The sequence below is a fragment of the Canis lupus genome, chromosome 4, assembly GCF_011100685.1.
Source record: "Canis lupus familiaris isolate Mischka breed German Shepherd chromosome 4, alternate assembly UU_Cfam_GSD_1.0, whole genome shotgun sequence".
Classification (NCBI taxonomy): domain Eukaryota; kingdom Metazoa; phylum Chordata; class Mammalia; order Carnivora; family Canidae; genus Canis; species Canis lupus.
In genome coordinates this window covers 63,407,943-63,424,326 of record NC_049225.1, presented here as the reverse complement: position 1 = coordinate 63,424,326, position 16,384 = coordinate 63,407,943, and the positions used below count along the sequence as shown (strand labels likewise).

The 16,384-nt window shown below is 36.2% G+C and overlaps 1 long non-coding RNA gene across 2 annotated transcripts in view; it reads right to left on the bottom strand.

The window, feature by feature from the left end:
* The window catches only part of LOC119871537, a 53,422-nt gene that overhangs the window by 9,487 nt on the left and 27,551 nt on the right, over positions 1-16,384 (bottom strand). The window contains exon 3 of one of the 2 annotated variants that reach the window (XR_005358478.1): positions 7,540-7,663. The exons of the other annotated variant lie outside the window; for it this stretch is intronic. This is a non-coding gene — a long non-coding RNA (uncharacterized LOC119871537). Of the gene's footprint in view, positions 1-7,539; positions 7,664-16,384 lie in introns of those variants that run through there. 2 annotated transcript variants of the gene reach the window in all.

Below are 16,384 nucleotides of genomic sequence, written 5' to 3'. Positions count from 1 at the left end.
ATTTCAATCTTGGTCTAATATAAGATGTGTTACATTTTTTTATGTTGTTGTTGGAGCCTGAGTCACATTAATCACTTTTGTGGGAAACTGAAGCTTATATTTATAGTTCTTTATGCTATGTAAAATTTCTCTTCTCTCTCTCTCTCTTTTTTTTTTTTTTTTTCCAATTCATAGTAACTATAGCAACTGTTTGGCCTGGATATTCTGAGAGTCCTAAATTAAATTCTTCTGTTGTCAGACTCTATTTCATAATGCCAAGCCACCAATGACCAATTATTCTTTGGAAAATATAATTACAAAGTCAATATATGCTTTAAAAATGACTGATTTAATTTGAACATCTCAGAGGGACCATCTGCCCCACCTACCCCTCTCCCACTCTTGGGATCTTTTAGGATGCTGACTTGTTGAGGATGGCATTGATGTTAGCTCTCAAGGCCTTGGGATGCTTTTACTCTGTAAATTATATCATCTGTTTCCTGCTTCAGCAAGAAAGAGGAGATTTCCTGCTGAATAGACTATACCTTTGTTTTAAAGCTTTCTTATCTCTTGGGCATGTGTCTGCTGCTGTTCTCCCAGTAATTTTTCTGTGACCTGGTCTTGACCTCTGGTTTTCACCTATTCTCTTGTTCTCTTAAAAAAATATATATTTATTTATTTATTCACGAGAGACACAGAGAGAGGCAGTGACATAGGCATAGAGAGAAGAAGGCTCCCTGCAGGGAGCCCGATGAGGGACTCAATCCCAAGGATCCTGGGACGATAACCTGAGCCAAGACAGACACTCAACCACTGAGCCATCCAGGCACCCCTCTCTTGTTCCTCTTATTCAGCTAGTCTCCTGTTTTTGATCATCAGTTGTGTTTGACCCCATTATTCTGGTTCTACTAATCCAAGCTTATAGCATCCCTACCTGTGACTCAGCCCCATCACTTGCTTTCAAATTTGCCTCCACCCTAGCCCCCACCCATTCCTTTCTTTATAGGCCCTACTCTAACTTGGGTTTCTCTCCCCTGCCACTTCCCCAATATTCTCCTGATAAGTTGGTTCCCTGACTATTAAAACTACTAGTAACAGAAGCAGAGATCCACTATAAGTCTTCTAAGAGAAATATATGTAAACCTGGCAGGAACGTTGACAGCAAACTTTGAGAAAAATCAGAGTTCAGCTTTAAAAACCAGGACACCTGGTTGGCTAAGCAGTTGAGCGTCTGTCTTTGGCCCAGGGAGTGATCCTGGAGTCCTGGGATCGAGTCCCACATTGGGCTTCCTGCATGGAGCCTGCTTCTCCCTCTGCCTTTGTCTCTCCCTCTCTCTCTCTGTGTCACTCATGAAAAAATAAATAAAATCTTTTAAAAATAAAATAAATAAAATAAAAACCAGGACTACACGCATGAACAAATTGAGGGGTTTTTTTGTTTGTTTGTTTTTTGTTTTGTTTGTTTTTTTACCAGTTTAATTGTTTGATTTATTCTTTAGGAAAAAGAAATATCAAGTTAGTAAAAGGATGGTAAAATTAATTAGTTAGCTGACTTATGGATTTGTTTTAAATCAATTTCGTGCAGGCATTTTGATTGAAATAGTCAAATTTGTTTGTACATATGTTTCTGTCTCAAAAATACATATAGCATAACTGAGAGTCTGATATAAAAGGTTTTTTTAAACTATTAAGTGTTAGATAAAATTATCAGCCAGCAGTAATCCAGGTATTTTCCAACTTTTCTAATTATAAATACATTCCTATGTTCAGTTATACTTATTTTATTGCTGTTTCATTTCCTAACAATATCTAGCGTAACCTGCATTTCTTGCAAAAAAAAAAAAAAAAAAAAAGACTACTTCCACCCCCCATTACTTTGCATACTCCCATAGTTTTCTACCAGCTGTCTGCCAAAACAAAAAGTGACTATAGAGGAGAAGATGCCATTTCCAATGAAATAAACCACTCATAACAATGAGGAAGCAAATTACACTGAGAATAGATGAAGGAAAAAAATCAATCACCTTGCCTTGCTAATAGTCTGCTGAATACACTGGTTTCCTTTGAAATATGTGTTTTTGGATTGGGCTTTCTCTGGAGGGCTAGAAATATTGTTTGAGGAATTACTAATATATAGGTGGGGATTGAAGTCATGAGGTTTGAGGTATTTCTAAGAGACACTCTATAAAACATTTAAAAAATCCATATTGAATGAGTGAGAGAGAAATTTGGAATAAGCAGAGCCTTTCACGATCTCTCTAAAGTCAAGGCCAACACTTGAAGTCAAAAGGTCTGTCTCTAGCACACACATGCACACACATACACACACACACACGTAAATTATCAACCATTTGAATTACTTACACACATAAAAAAATGGCAGATTTATGCAAGACTATTAAGGAAAAAGGAAAAGTCAAGCCATCATAAACATGGGTGGAGTTAGGAGTAAGAATTTATTAAAATCCCTGTGGTAATTGTGATTGAAATTTTTGGACAACATAAAGAACCAAAAATAAATATTCTTGAATTTTATGGATTTTTTTATATGCTCTGTGGATACCACCTTCCCCCCTGCACACACAACACTGTACAACTATGTTCTTAGCTATACATAGATGTTTAATGGCCTTAGCCCTTAGTAAAATTATAATATGGTTAAAACATACCCTGGCACTTTAGAAATATAGAATTGAAACTACTTAGAAGTCATTTAGTCTAAAATATTAATTTTACAGATGAGCAAACAATATGAAACAATATCTCAAATCCCACACTGACCATTCCTTCCTCAAATCCTGTGACATTTTCTTGTTGATGACAATAAGCAACTTGTCTTTTGGGATTTTCCTCAGGGTAAAGGCTACATCTGCATGTGATTTGTATATGTTCCTCTAAGCTGAAGTGTTAGCTAATTTTAAAGTCCTGATTTGGTTTTCATAATGGCAAATGCCAAAGGTTCTCATTTTCCTCATGAATTTACTGGCATTAATTATACTAGGTATTGGACTAGGTACTTGATTTCTATCATCTCATTTCGTCCTTAGAACAATCTTATATATTGGGTATTCTTTTATAAGAAGAAAATGAAGTTGAGAAAATAGATATTATGGCCCTGGTAATATACTCAGTACATAATAAAAATCAAGATTTAAACCCAGGTCCATCTAATTACAAGCTTTTTCTGTGGTTCTTCCATCACTGGATTCTATTACCAGGTTCCAGGAATAATAGAGGGGGAAGCAGAGAAACAAAGTAAGTCAGAGTCAATACACAGAGTGCTCAAGGAGGAAACACCATAGGAGCCAACCTGGCACTGCTGCATGGTGAGTTTTCACCGTTAGGAGAATGATAGGTGATGCTGTGCCAGCACTAATGAACACATGCTTGATAGGAAGAATGGAAAAACACTACGATAAACTTTCATGATGTAATCACCAGGTTCAGTTTTACCAAAGAGTTCGGTGGCCTACTTCATCAACTTGATGGATAGAACAAAATATCCTGCCACATAGTTCCTCTAGTGATCCTGAAAAATAATAAATATTAATTTGGGATATTGCCTTATTGGAATGATATATCCTAATTTGAGTATTAAATCCAGCATGGATTTTTGTAACAAATTTCAAACCCCATAAGATTAGGAAATGTTGTCTACAAGTTGTTGGGGACAGCTGGAAAGAAATGACATTTTGGGCTTGAGCAACTTCTTTGATACTCCCTTACTTCCAGGAGTCTTGAGAATGGATTCCACCTTAATAAATACCAGTTGTCAACTTTACACAGAATCTGGAAAGTAATTAAGAATAGCTAGGATCAGATCCAATGAGTTATTTTAGTTTTGGTAGGAGTTTTGAATTTCAGTTTGCCAACATTCAAAAATATACCTTGGAATATGACCAAGAAAAGGAATGATGTTTGCCCCTTAGCCTTTCCACTGAACTCAAGAATCCAAATCTCTGTGAGAACATCATGCCAGCTGACATGCTAAATTCTGTCACTCCCTGGCTTAGAACCCTTCAATAGTTGCCCATGGCATTTAGAATAAAATTCAGAACTCTTAAACACAAACGTTATGCCTCTTCCTTATTGCCTCCTCTCCTTTATTTTTAGTCACTCCATTCATTCTACTGTCCAGTCATAGTCAGTTTCTTTCTAAATTCTGTCTCTTCTCCAAGCCTTAGCTCCTGCTATTCCCTCTTGCTAGAACAGTCCCTGCTTAAATGTTCCCCTTCCCCCATATTCTCTCTATTACACATATAGCCACCACTGGCTGGCTATGTACCACTTCATCTCAGTTCTCACTGTGACATCACTTTCTTAAGAGCTCCTCACTAAAAAAAAAAAAAAAAAAAAAAAAAAAAAAAAAAAAAAAAAAACCTCCTCATTAATTCTCCAAATCTGGGTTAAATGCCACCCATAAAGCCCCCATTTACCTCTGTATTTATAATATTTTATTATAATTTCTTATGATATGCTTTCTTTTGCCAACTTGGCTGTAAATTCTATGATGGCAAAGATGCATTACCAAAAATCAGATATTTGTTGGGTGTCCATTCTATGCTAGACATTGGGATACTGTGGCAAACTAGATGTGTAAGCTTGTATGTCTGCCTTGCCCAACATTGCATCCTAACATAAGAACATGCTTTTTCTCTCAGGAAAGATGTATTTACAACACAAATTGCTCATGAAATACCATGAATATTTTCATTCCTTGCATATATAGGATGCAGGACAATTTCTAGGTAATGAAATCTTGCTCTTTCAAGGTGGAATCAAAGTGGTCCAGAAGGCAACTATTAGAGACTGTGCCCTGCCTCAGCTAGATTAGGTAGTGCCAATGGTGGAAGACTTTTGGGGGGTCTTTGGAATACTATCTCTCAAGCCCTGTGCTAGAAATATGAAAGATATTGCCCTTTCCTCCTAAAGCCAAGATGTATCAAAATACTCAGAGCATGAATTCTAGTGGTATTGATGACATTTCTTTTTTGATTAATAATGAAATTATTTACCAACACTATGTCATCATGAGGTTATTTTCCTGTATGTTAACAAGAACACTGGTATGGGATATACATGCCAAACAATCAGTAAAATTACAAACGAAGCAGTCTAGGAATATCAACTACAGAAGGCTGCCATTTCTACCAATAAGTTTAAATTGTGCTGAAGATTCCCAGTTTAGACTCCATCTCTAGCCTTATAGCACCTGGACTAACATAGGCATCTCACTAATTATTCAAATACAGTGATATGTAATTCAGGTCATTAGTGAGAATGAAGTGAGGTGATAAATTAGTCCCTCAATATTCTGAACTTTGAAAGCCCTTTCTCTCCCTGGTATAATTTCTGTTGCCTTATCAATTAAGAAAATATTTTATTTGTCATAGACATATTGAAGTAAGAAAAGTTATTACCATGTAGATGATTGACTCCCTAATTTTTTGTTAAAGTAACTGCAATTCATATATGTAAGAGTATTTACCCACTGAGCACATTATACTATTTGACATTTTCCCCTCAATCTAAGGACCACTGGTAAAGTGGAAGAGGTTGGGAAAGAGGGAGAGTTACAGAGAAGGTCAAGAAAGAAAATAGTGAATGTTTTATATCAGATGCTTGAGATGAGAATGAATGAGACTACCTTAGAGATAGCTTGGAGAAAGATGCCTGTTAGTCTCAAGTCCATAAGAAAGAAATATGTAATTTACTAAGAGAAGAATTTTGGACTTTTAAATATGCATGTTAAGTTTCTTTTCTTTCCTAAGTCTTTAAAAATTATTATGTAGGGGGTGCCTGGTTGGTTCAGTCCATTAAGCGTCAGACTCAGTTTCAACTCAGATCCTGATCTCATGGGTTGTGAGATTGAGCCAGTGCATCCGAGGTCTACTTGGATATCCTCTTCCTCTGCCCTTCCCCACACTCACTGTCTTCCTCTCTAAAATGGATAAATAAATCTTAAGAAAAACTAAAATATAGAAGAAGAAGTATTGATGCTACCAGGTAGGTATAAGCCTGGTTACTGACTGAATAGAACATAGGACATGACAGACTAAGTATCTGCAGGGATGAAGCCTTAACGAAAGTTAGTCAGGTCACTCTGCAGAACCTTTGAGGGTTCAGGGGTAGGGCCACTGGGCATCAGGTTAGGCAAGGCCACTGGAGAGACACCAGGCTGAAAGCAAGGGGATTATTCAAAGTCTGTACCCTAAACAGAGGGATCTGTCAAATAAGCAATTATTAATTATTAATTATTATAGAAAAGCCAAAAGTTGTCTGAGAAAGGAACTTAGAATAGCAATGTTTCTTATTTACATAATCACAACACTGCTAAAACATGGCTGTTTACTATAAAGCATGTGATAAAATTATTAGGAAGCTGAAGAGAATGAAGCTGATGTGCGGTGATGACAGGCAGTGCTAGGAAGGATGAAATTCTTAAGCACTACAACAGGAAGTCAATAAACCATACATAAAACTGATATGTCAGTTAGGAATATAAATATAGAAGAAGTAGCAGGGGCAAAAAGTTAAAAGTTGTTGCTTCTGGAGCATGGAATAGTGAGTGGCGTAAGAGAAAGGATCCAGCTTTTCATTTAGAAGCTTTTATTTTTTTATAATAAATTTATTTTTTATTGGTGTTCAATTTGCCAACTTACAGAATAACACCCAGTGCTCATCCCGTCAAGTACCTCCCTCAATGCCCATCACCCATTCACCCCCACCCCCCACCCTCCTCCCCTTCCATCACCCCTAGTTCGTTTCCCAGAGTTAGGAGTCTTTATGTTCTGTCTCCCTTTCTGATATTTCCCACACACTTCTTCTCTCTTCCCTTATATTCCCTTTCACTATTATTTATATTGAGAACATACACTGTTTGTCCTTCTCCGACTGACTTACTTCACTCAGCATAATACCCTCCAGTTCCATCCACGTTGAAGCAAATGGTGGGTATTTGTCATTTCTAATAGCTGAGTAATATTCCATTGTATACATAGACCACATCTTCTTTATCCATTCATCTTTCGTTGGACACCGAGGCTCCTTCCACAGTTTGGCTATCGTGGCTGCTATAAACTTCGGGGTGCAGGTGTCCCGGCGTTTCACTGCATCTGTATCTTTGGGGTAAATCCCCAACAGTGCAATTGCTGGGTCGTAGGACAGGTCTATTTTTAACTGTTTGAGGAACCTCCACACAGTTTTCCAGAGTGGCTGCACCAGTTCACATTCCCACCAACAGTGTAAGAAGGTTCCCCTTTCTCCGCATCCTCTCCAACATTTGTGGTTTCCTGCCTTGTTAATTTTCCCCATTCTCACTGGTGTGAGGTGGTATCTCATTGTGGTTTTGATTTGTATTTCCCTGATGGCAGGTGATGCAGAGCATTTCCTCATGTGCATGTTGGCCATGTCTGTCTTCCTCTGTGAGATTTCTCTTCATGTCTTTTGCCCATTTCATGATTGGATTGTTTGTTTCTTTGTTGTTGAGTTTAAGAAGTTCTTTATAGATCTTGGAAACTAGCCCTTTATCTGATATGTCATTTGCAAATATCTTCTCCCATTCTGTAGGTTGTCTTTTGGTTTTGTTGACTTGTATCCTTTGCTGTGCAAAAGCTTCTTATCTTGATGAAGTCCCAATAGTTCATTAGCTTCACATGATTTCTTAAACTATGTGCATTTATTACTTGGAAAAAAACATAAAAATTTAACTAAAACAAAAAGAAATGAAATGAAAAAGAAAAAAGCAAGAAGTGCCTTGGATTGCCAAGATATTAGAGATATTCACCTGGAAGAAACATTGATTCCACATCTTTGTGTACCCAGGATGTCAGAATCCATTGGTGTGCATATAGAAGATATGTAATCATGTCTGTGTCAGGATATAATTAGAGTCACCATGATAGTTTTACAGCTCAAGAAGATAGTACAAAAATTTAGGATACAAAGTGTTATACTTTAACTCTTCTCAACCTCCACACAATGCTAAAGGGTTCTTTACAAGTCCTGTTCCTGTCTTGTTGACTGTTCTATTTCCAGTGCCCAGCATGGTGCCTGGTTAACATGGGTTCCTGAGGAGTAGTTGAAAGTATACAGGAAAATGTACTGAGACTGCAGAAATAGTAGTTAATAAGCTACAGCTGAATTAATTGGAAGGCATAGGGAGGAAGAGAGGAAGGAAGTTACAAGAAAGACTCAAGTTGTAAAAGGCCGAATATAACTGGTAGCCATGCCAAATTTTCTTCCTTTTAAGGAACCCAGACCAGGGTAAAGTTAAGGTCAAACCTAACTTCCCCTTCCCTAAAGGGGATTGAGAATAAGGTTAATTCAAGGTGATATCTCTGTTAATTTAACTTGCTTGGTAAATAAACACTTTGCATATGATGGGTTTGCAGCTTATGAACTATGAGGGCAATTCCATATCCCACATATGTCATTCTGGTTGCTCTTTTAAATTACAGAAAAGTAGTAAAGTATTTATCATTCAAATTGGATAGTTGAAAAAAATGTATAAAAATCTATGTTGCATAAGACACAGCCAATCAGGGGTGCCTGCGTGGCTCAGTGGTTGAGCATCTGCCTTTGGCACAGGTCGTGATCCCAGGGTCCTGGAACCCAGTTCCCTATCAGGCTCCATGCAGGAAGCCTGCTTCTCCCTCTGCCTATGTCTCTGTCTCTCTCTGTGTGTCTCTCATGAATAGATGATTAAAATCTTAAAAAAAGAGAAAGACACAGCCAATCAAATTCAAAATATAATTTTGAAAAAGAGCAGTGGTCTTTTAAGTAAGAATACAGATTTCATGTTTAAGAACATATATTAGTTTGCTGGGTCTGCCATTACAAACCTCCACAAAAAGGGGGGGGAGGCTTAAACAACAGAAATTTATCGTTCCATATCCCAGAAGATGTATGGGACCTTACGTACCAAGACTAGTAAACCAAGTATCTTTTATCTTGATGAAAGTATTAAAAGCCAGGAAAAGTGTAAAATTTTGAATCAAGTGCGTTAAGAAAGGAAAAGAGTCCAACAGCAGAGAATTCAGTTCATACATACAAATAACACAAAAATCAAAGAGGAGGTCCAAAAACTAATACATTGGACAAAATTAAAAAGCTAAATCACTGAAGATCCAGTGGGAAGAGAACAGAACAGGATGAGCAAGCAAGTCAGAGAGCCTAGGAAGAAATACTTTAGTGTCAAGCTATTGCCTGCTATTGTCCTATATGTGCTATGGCATGAGGTATGGGCAGATTACGTAGAATTATAAGGAATTATAAGCCTTATAATTCTAAGACTAAGGGGCATAACAGTAATAACTTTATAATTTAACTATAAGATTTTTTATTTTCATATCAGTGTAATGTTTGAAATGTTTACTATAAAGCTGTATCTGAAGTTAACTTATGCCTTGTGATAAAAACAAGAAAGCAAGAATCACAATTTGCATGTTCTGTGTCCCAGGAAAACTTTGTGTGTTTCCATATAGGAGGAAAGTCAGACCTAAGGCATCACGACCCTTATTCACCAACATCTCTCAAATTTCACTACACTTTGAACTACATATAATCCTGTCCCCACATGAACATCAGGTTATTACAGATTTATGATGCACCAATTAGAAGTCATATCCAAATGAAGATTGCACTTCAAAGCCATCTTCCGAAGGAGCTGTTTTATTTCACAATAGTTCAGTATAGTTGAGCAGATCCTACTTTGTTATTTATATCAAAAATAGTATTCCAGGGGTAAATCTTATTCTATGAAGTACTCAGGTATCCCAGAAATGTCTCATGACTTTATTTTCTTTAAATTTAATTAATTCAAACTTGAATACCTTCCTGTAAGGGTTGATATGAATATCAGTATTAGTTATTATTGGAGGTTTCTTCTCATACCATTCCTTACTGCCTTCCACAATCATATGTGAACTTAGAAATCCTACATACAATCCTATTTCTAGGCTTTCTCAAGTCTTTGGGACATCCTGATCACCATATTATTCTTATCGAAACACTCATGGTCTCTTAATATCCAATATCTCTTTGTTTTCACTAGGCAGAAGAATTTTCTAGAATCACCAATACCCATCACCCAGTCTCCATATGCACACTGTGAAACTGCCCCTTCTTCTGATGTCAGGAAGAACCTGGTCAATAATTTGTGCCACTTTTAATGAAATAGATCATAGGTCCCAACTCCCAGAAAAATCTGAACTTTTCATCCATTCACCAGTCTGGGGTTACTTTTTACTTTGAGTCCTTCTAGTTCCTTCTCCTACCTCTTTATCACCAGTACCCTTTAATATCATTAAGTAGTACATGCTTTTAAAACACAAATATACCAAAGCTAGAAAGAGTTCGTGTACAGAATACCTTGTTCAGTGAAGAAACAAAAAGTACCCTTAGAACAAAAGAACAAAAAGAACCTGTCCACTTTCTGGGAACTGGGAAGGAAAAAATATACCTAGAAGTAAGCACAAATTCATCTCTCAAGAAATCGTCACTACAATTTCCAATGTCCATTAAGAAAGTAACATTATTACATTATAGTTATATTTCATTTATTTTAATAAAGTAGTGATAATATTACTACACAACCACCATGGAGTGTTCCTAGGACCATATTAGGGTCCCCAAATGCAATTCTGAAACAAGAAGTTGAATAAAGTATCTGAACAATGCTAGTGCTATCATTGAATTTAATTCTCAAGAGCTATTGTACAAAAGGGAAAATTGTTGATTCAAGAACAAGTTACTTTCAAGTAGTTGAAGTTGTCATGAATTACTTATTCGTGAACTACTTAAGTTGTTTCAGTCATAAATAGAATTCCTTTTCCTATCTCTTAGTTTTTACCTGAAATTTCATTTTCTCTCTTCAGCCTCTCAATGCCTGCACTTCTTCTACCACTACTCTTAGCCCTCAAAACTGATTATACAATCGATGAATGATTTTTACATTCCCAGGACAGGTAGCAGCATGGCCTGAAGTTGGGCGTATGGGCTATGGTATAGAAGAATTAGAGAAAAGGAAACTACAAAACATTGTTGAAAGTAATTAAAGAAGATATTTTAAAAATGGAAACACATCCTGTGTTGATGAATTGTAAGGCTTTATATTAAGATGTTAAGACCAGTATTTCCCAGTTGATCTACAAATGCAATACCAATCCTATGAAAATTCTAACTGCTTTTTTTTTGAAGGAATGAACAAAATGATCCTAAAATTAATATGGAAAGGCAAGGGATCCAGAATAGCCAAACCAATCTGAAAAATAACACAAATGGAGGAGTTTTGAGAAATTTCCTGATTTCTAAACATAGTACAAAGCTACATTAATCAAGATAGTATGATAAAAACAAAAAAATAGACCAGTGGAACAGAATTAAATGTTCAGAAATAAACCTTGCCCATATGGTCAATTAATTTTCAATAAGAATGCCAAGACCATTCACTGGGGGAGAAATAGTCTTTTCAACAAATAGTACTGAGAGAATTGGATATCCACATTTAAAAGAATGAAGTTGGACCTCACACCACATATAAAAATTAGCTCAAATGAATCATAGGCCTAAACAAAAGAGTTAAAACTATAAAACTCTTAGAATAAAACATGTAAATCTGCATGATCTTGGATTAGCAATTTCTTAGATGTAACACTAAAAACCCAACAACCAAAAGAAAAATAAATAAATTTGGGATGCTTGGGTGGCTCAGCGTCTTGGGTGGTTGAGCATCTGCCTTTGGCTCAGGGCATGATCCATGTTTCTGAAATGAAGTCCCAAATCAGGCTACTCAAAAGGAGCCTGCTTCTCCCTCTGATGATGTCTCTGCCTCTCTTCTGCTTCTCATGGATAAGTAAATAAAAACTTAAAAAAAGGAAAAGAAAAATAGATAAATTTGTCTTCATCAAAATCACAAACTTTTGTGCTTCAAAAGACTTATCAAGATAGTGAAAAGTCAACTCATCAAATGGGAGAAAATAATTGTAAATCATATACATGATATGAGACTAGTATCCAAAATATATGAAGAATTCTTACAACTCAACAGTAAAAAGACAACTCAATTTTAAAATGAGCCAAAGACTTAATAGATATTTCTCCAGAGAAAATAGACAAATGACCAATAAGCACATGATAAGGTGTTCACCATCATTAGTCATTAGGAAATTATAAATCAAAACCATAATGAGATACTATGCTATACACACTAGGATGGCTATAATCAAAAAGGTAATGATAATGATCTTTTGAGGAGTTTATTGAGACCTTTAGGTGCAGATAAAAACAGATTCAGAAGATAATAAAGAGGGATCCCTGGGTGGCGCAGCGGTTTAGCGCCTGCCTTTGGCCCAGGGCACGATCCTGGAGACCCGGGATTGAATCCCACGTCGGGCTCCAGGTGCATGGAGCCTGCTTCTCCCTCTGCCTGTGTCTCTGCCTCTCTCTCTGTGACTATTCTAAATAAATAAAAATTTTAAAAAAAGAAGATAATAAAGAATCAAAGGATCTCTGGATCATCATTAGTCTTACAAAGAATCTTTAGGACATTCCAGGACCAGGACTTTGTACCCAGACATAAAAGTGTGAACTATGCATTCTATTAGCCTGTCTGTGGCTTTGATAGTTCCCAGCTCTGGGTTGTGCAGCCAGTGAAGCAGCTGCCTAGAGAAGCACTTGACAGACGGTCACTAGGAAAGGATTATGAGCCAAAATCCAAAGTACAACTTCTATCTTTAACTTCATTTTAGAAAAGGGAAGAGGGTGGAGTTGGAATGTATGGAAATAATCTTGCCTCTGTATGGACTGCACTCAGCATACTTAATTTCAATGTAAAGAAATGTACTAATATCTACTTAGAGTCCATTCTCTGATCATTTTTATGTTAAATATTTTAAAATATACAAGATCAGGAAATCATAGAAAACATTTAACATTGCTTTATCATTCTCTTATTTATTCAAAAATGTTTGTTATAGTTGTTTGGCTATTTTTGCTCTCCTCATTACAATATTTATTTCATCAAATAGATGTTCATCACTTTCCATTCCTGAAAGGCACTAGTGTAGTTTGTGCTCTTGTGCTCTGACCTTTGAAATAATTCATAATTGAACTAGTGAATGCTGTTCCCTCATTTTCCAACCTCAAAGCTAGCAAATAAGTGCTAGAATAGTCCATGACCTATAAGAAAGAATGCTAAAAAGCGTATAATTATTAGAGGATGGTACTGTTTTCTGCAAAGCAACTAGACACTGAATGTCTTGTTTTAGAGAAAATAAATAATAGGAATAAAAAATGATCCTTTATAAATTTTCCTATAATCCATTACTAAAATTATACTTTAACTGAATCAGAAAACAGCTCATAATTTTTCAATTTGAATACATTCCTACTATTTGCTTGATAATCTGCTCAATATAGAGATTCAGAAATTACTAAGCATCTCACAGCTTAGTGGTGAAAATAGATGTATAAATAAATACATTTAAATTCCTTTTAATCACTGTAACAATGGAACCATACACACAATATGGAGAAGGGAGTGTTTAATTCTGTAGAAATGTCAAGGAAATCTCCACAATGTCAGATTTCTTAGTGACAGGCTCAGATAGTACCATGACTCTACCTTTGATAGCAGTTATAGCACAGATGCAACTCTCCATTTATTCAGTGATTATTTAATTAATGCCTATCTCCTCCATTAATATGTAAGTTCCACTTGGGCAGAGTATATCTGTTCTTGTCCACTATTAAATTCTCAACATCCAGGATACTTTGTACAAAAGGCTATTTTTTAGTACCTCTTAAATATTGATGAGTATACGCAGGAAAAATATTCCTAAGGGAATACATTAGGATACCTCACTTGGCCATTGGAAACAGATTAGGAGTTTTACAAGCATAAAGAGGACATTGGAGGCAAAAGTACAGCAGTATGGGCAAAGAGATGAAGGCATGTGTGCTTGATGCTGAGATGTAAAATCTGAGACGGGATTTGGAGGAACATGTGAGAGAGGGCAAAAAAAAAAATGTGTACCCACATACTCACACATATATATGGTAAACTCACATAACCCAGTCACACGTAGTTACACTCATATATACCCTTACACCCACTTATAAACATACTTATATAATATACAGTTTTTATTTGAGATATGTTTTAGCTGGCAATGAGTGAATCTAGAAGAAGGGCAAGAAATAGCAAAAACTGATCAAATATGTTAGATTAATTAGCTACTGGGTGACGAGCATTAAAAACTTTTTTTCAAAAAAGGCACAAAATTAAAATTCCAAATAACAATAATGAGGTGATGGAGGTGGAGGGATATTTAATGAATAATTAAGGACCCCTTATGATAGAAAGGATAGAAATATTGCAGAGTCACAAACTTTTAAAGATTGTCTTGTAATTGAATATGCATCCTCAAATTAGAAGTGCAAAGTAATTCAATATAAATTCAGTCATGAGCCAGAAGAGATTTGGCTAAGTTGGACCACTATCACAGAACAGCAAGTTTTCTCTAGATATGAAATTTCTCAAGGACAAAGTAGTGGTTGGATCATCCTTAATGAAACACTGGACTACCCATAGACTGACAATTTTTTTTTTGTCAGAAGATAAGAAGCTTCAAGGGAGTGAATTTCTGTCTTTACCAATGAATATGAAGTTGGCCCTGGATTGCTGTAATTGACAATGTATTCTTTGCAAGGACTGTCACTGTAGATGCTACTATGGAATCTGTCATAGAGATTTCTTCAGGAAATGGGAATTCCCCTCTAGACCCAAAGTTCACAGCTCTTGGATCCTCTTTCAAAGCCATCTATCAAGGCATAGTTCAGCCCTTGGAATCGTAGATCGGGAGTGAACCATCTGCCACTGCACTAAGGGTCCCTCCCATTATCCTGAAATTTCCTCAGTAAAGTCAGCCCAAAATAGGTCTATCAGAGCTGTCCTACCCCCTGACCCATATCAACTGACCTAATATTTCTCTTATTGAAGCCTAACCTCAATGGTGCCAGGATGGCATCTATCCCTGCCTATGCTGTGCCACAGAGGGAAGAAAAGCACAAACTGGTTTCTGTGCAGGCTCAGGGAGACTCTCCCTGATGGCACTGCTGGCCTCATCTCATCCGAGGCAATAAGGGGGAAACTTTGAACATTTTGAAGGAAGCATTCTAAAGCATGGACTCTCTGTGGCCCAGGGTTCCTTCTTTCCCAAGTCTTAGGACAGTAGTGTGCAATGGAGACAGTGCTACAAGAATAATATTTAGCAATGAATTAAATCCAAGTTCCAAATTCTGATTGGGCTGAATGCCCCCAAGGCCCAAGTCTCAGATTTACAAGGACACTAGTCAGTATGTTCCTCCTTGAGGCCCAGTGGATATGAGATGGCATACAAGGCCAAAGTTTGGCTATAAAAAGAAAAAGAAGAGACTTCATCAAATTCACTGTTCCTATTTTTCATTATCATAGAATGTTGATTATTTCATTATTCATGTCCAAGATTCTACTGAATATAAGATAATTATTACCACATCAATAGCTACTTTTTACTTACTTTGCCTTTAAGAAATTTACAGGAAGATTTAATTAAGAAGACTTGACAAGGCAATATATTTCTAAGAAGCTGTTGCATGCTACAAATGGCAACATGAGGTCAAATACCAATGATTTTATCCTCAAATGAACTATAATAACTTCCCTGAAATGTACTCCTTGGAATTTTCAATTGTTATAAAATGGAATTTATCATTAGGGAAAGAAACTAACACAGTGTTTTGGACTAGAATAAAAATCAGAAAACTCTAAATTATTTTTTTTCTAAATTATTTTTAAATGCAAATAAATACAAACAAGGTAAGAGAAGAGAGCTAACATCCTACACTCACAACCAGGCATTAAGATGACTAAAACTCGTCCAGCTACCTTGTCAGCTTGATGTGGCAGGTTCTGTTTGCTCTCCAATTATGATGACTCATACATACCTTGTTTCTGTTTCTATGTCTCCTTTGCTATTATCCAAATAACACTTTCTATAGGTTTTAAATTTAAACTCAAAGAAGGAGGGAATAGTATACTCTATTAAAAAGAGATCTGACATTGGAGTGAGAAAATTCTAAATGATCCTGCTTTTAGACATTATTTCCAGTAAACTGAACTTCAATTTACTCAACTAAAAATGGGTATATGGTATATTAATCTTTATCATGAAGAGTTGTTGTGCACCTTAAGCATAACTATGTTAAACTTTTGTCATAGTACTTCGCATAAGTCAAGATCACAGTGTATAGTATCACTTATTTTTATCACTATTTTTTGGGTCTGGTATTCTTGGCTAAATATCATCTATACAAGAGGTGAGTACCTTATGCCTGGATATCTCACAGATTATTAGCAACTTTT